This window comes from Eucalyptus grandis, chromosome 11 (genome assembly GCF_016545825.1).
Source record: "Eucalyptus grandis isolate ANBG69807.140 chromosome 11, ASM1654582v1, whole genome shotgun sequence".
Lineage (NCBI taxonomy): Eukaryota > Viridiplantae > Streptophyta > Magnoliopsida > Myrtales > Myrtaceae > Eucalyptus > Eucalyptus grandis.
Genome location: NC_052622.1, coordinates 19,530,541 through 19,534,117, shown reverse-complemented (window position 1 = coordinate 19,534,117; position 3,577 = coordinate 19,530,541). Strand labels below are relative to the sequence as shown.

The following is a 3,577-nucleotide window of genomic DNA, read 5'->3' as shown; positions in this document are numbered from 1 at the left end:
CAACTTATCTCCGTTCGTCAAACAAATGGTATGCCCTTCCCCAAAATTAAGTATTTTTAAAAGGGAACAAAACCCGTCATCATACCTCTCCTCCTCCTCCTTAACTTTTCTCCTCTACTTATCTTCATCCTTTCTCCTCACCTCTTCACCTTTGTCTTTTTACATTATTTGAAGCGAATTGACCTTTCCACCCCACCTCGGGCTCTATAAATACCAATCCTCCACACTTCCTTTCCATCACGGGCCAAAGCATGGCTGTTAGCCCGATGAAGGGAATGCTTCCAAGCCCCGTCACCATTCTCAATTGGTCCTTCATCCGAAATGACCAACCCAGGTACAGAAAAATGGGAACTTCATGTGTACATGGTATTGATCAAAGAACATAAACTTTATTTCTCCTTTCAAGACTAGAATAATAAAGATTCAGTTCACAGGTTTGAAACTTGCTACCAAATTGCATTGGCCATCAAGGAAGAAGTTGAAGATCTCGAGAAGGCAAGGATCAATGTTTTTCATATTGATGAGCTAGCTTTGAGAGATGGTCTGCCACTAAGAAAGTATGAACAAGCTTCCTACTTGGATTGGGCTGTCCGCTCTTTTAGAATCACTAACTGTGGTGTCAAGGATACTACCCAGGTACGTTCATAGTTCCCTTACTTTTCTTTCTCTCTTTTCATTTTTTTTTTTATGTGGGAAGATCCGTTTCTCACGTATACTGATTTCAATTGGTGGCTGTTACTAATTGGTAGATCCACACTCACACATACAACTCCCAGTTCAATGACTTCCCCCTCTCAATCATCAACATGGATGATGATGTCATCACAGTCGAGAACTGTTGCTCCGGTGAGTTAGTTTTTCGCTAGGGAGTCAAGTATCGTGCTGGGATTGGCCCCGGCGTTTATGACATCCTGTCTCCCAAAATACGAACAGATTGCTGACAGTATCACCAAGAAGCTCGCAACAAACATATTGTCGTTTAACCCTGACTACATATTCAAGACTCGTGAACACAATGGAGTCAAACGAGCGCTCGATAACATGGTTGTTGTTGTCGAGGTCCTCCGCACTGAACTTGCCCATGCTATGAAAGAAAAGTCTGAGTAACTCCCAGCTCAAATGGAGAGAGTTTCATGAGGTTGAGCTTTAATGACCCAATCTACTACTTAATTATCCACGCTAGGTTTACAAGTTCCGAGATTATAGACATAACTATTGGGCAATTTTATGCTTTTTCAATCCACCATCTTTGTCTTTGAGTGATGTTTGGCAAACCTTTGTTCTGTTAAAAAATGACAATAGTTAGATACTCGAGAAAATCTGTAATTATTTGCTGTTGATGACTTCATCTATCGATTGTTGATTGGCGTAGGCTCTTGGCGATAATCTCCGCACTATTCGCTGTCGATAACTTTATTGGCACATTATTGATTTTTCTTCAAGTTATCGAAGGTAATTTCTATTGATGACATCCGTTTTGACCAACTTTTACTTTCTTCAACTGAGCTTGATACTCGTCGATTATAACCAAAATTCGGTCATTAGCGTCAACAAACACTAACAAATATTTGTGAAGATATTTCGGTTCCAAAAAGAAATTTCCGTCTTTTGGCATGGAAAAGCAGAATTCTACATCAAGAAACTCCTATACCACCAAGCCAAGTCGAACTAGGAACTCTTACGGGCTTAAACTAAATTATTCCGACATATACGCATCAGATGACAACAACCAATCTTGTAAAAGGCCAAATAACTTAGTGCATATGTCCTCATTTTGATCTCCTACTTTAGCTTGAAAATTAAAAATTCGTATCGTTTGACTTCGTAAACTTCGAAGCTATCGCTATTATAAGTATTTAATTACATAGTAGTACTAGAAATTAATCAAACAACATCGACAGTTTTGGCTCTTTGTAAAGCATGGTCGACCTGATTCTATTCGTCTCCTCCGCAACAAATCCTACTCGAATCGTTCGCACATCGATTCGATGACTTAATATGTTGGACCTTACCAAAGCAAAGACAAGCGATGGGTTGAAAAAATTCCTCTTTAGCTACAAAGTAGGACTTAGGAAATTCGACAAATTTTAAGTTTTTTGAATGGTGATCGGGGGTGTATAAATCTGGTTTTCCGCAACTAGTTCACTTCTCCTGTGCAATTTTAAAGACGCGGTACCCAATCTGTCCGATGTATTTAGAATTTTAGTTTGACCATTGGTGAACCGTAAAACTATGTTATGTGATATCGTTGTCATAAATTTAAATTAAAGAGAAAATTAGGTTTTTAAGAAATGATACGATTCACGTGGGATGTCGTGGATGGAGATTCTTCACACATATGAAAAACAATTTTCGTCTCCTGCATTATGCATAGAATATTTAAGCTTCCGATTAGTCACATCTTAAACTCTTATACATTAAAAACATGTTCGAATGTTGGATTGAGAATTCCATCCTATATATATATATTTGGTCGCAAGGATGATCCATCCTATATTGTTGCGTATTAATTTACACTTTTGCAACTATTTATTTCTTTTCTTTTTCTTGAAAGTTCGTATTATTTCACAATAAATTATAGGATATTGATATATTTTCATTACATTTAAAACGGTTAAAATCGTCATATCAGTCACATCAGCATTCCAAAAGCAAAAATCATGAAAATTAGAGGACTACTATCATTGCCTTGCCTTTTATCATACGGATATGGCACTATGAGAAAAAATTCAACACCCCAAATCTCTACATTGAATGGGAGAAAACTTATGATTTTTACACTGGTAGAAACATATTTTGAATCAAAAGAATGGCACCATGAATACAATTTCAGTGGCATGACAGAAACAACGTGAATCGTGTCATTTTTTATTTTTGAAATTTCAGGTAGGAGCATGGGAGACGGGATGTTAGACCCATGAATATTCTTTCAAAGGCTTGACCCGCAAGTCATGTCGCTTTTCTGGGTTTTCAGGGAAGATAAAGGATGTGTAAGCCATTTCTTGAACACACAAGGCCACCGCTTTGAATCTCAAATACATGATATGATTTTCATATCTATTGTAATTATAGTTATAATTATGGTTAATGGATCAACGAAAGCCAATAAATTAAGATACGTTTTTTCTGTTCACGTATCTCTTTTTGGATTCATGAATTCCTAAATTTGTATGTTCACGTATCTATTGAATTCATGAATTTCCTAGATTCATGTATCTTTTAGTTCATGTATTTATTGAGTTCATGAATCTCTTGAATTCACGTATCTTTGGATACATGAATCTCTTGGATTCACGTATCTCTTTATTCATGAATCTCGTGGATACACGCATCTATTTAATTCATGTATCTCTTTAGTACATGAACTAAAATTCTCTATAAATAGATATGAGCACATAGCTTCATGTGGTTGTTGGTTTTTGGTTTTTCCGACTCGATTCCAAAAAGGCTCTGATGCACTTTTCTACTCTTCTGATTTTTTTGGGTGTGCTGGTTCAATTGAACGGTTCGACAGAGTCCTGTTTGCATAGTGCTAATCCAAACAGGTTTGAGGTGTTGTATCTTGGGAGGCATAGTT

General features: G+C 37.0%; 1 pseudogene; it reads left to right on the top strand.

The window, feature by feature from the left end:
• The first annotated feature begins 251 nt into the window (after positions 1–251).
• On the top strand, positions 252–1,114 carry LOC104427390 (annotated as a pseudogene).
• The last annotated feature ends 2,463 nt before the right edge of the window (positions 1,115–3,577 follow it).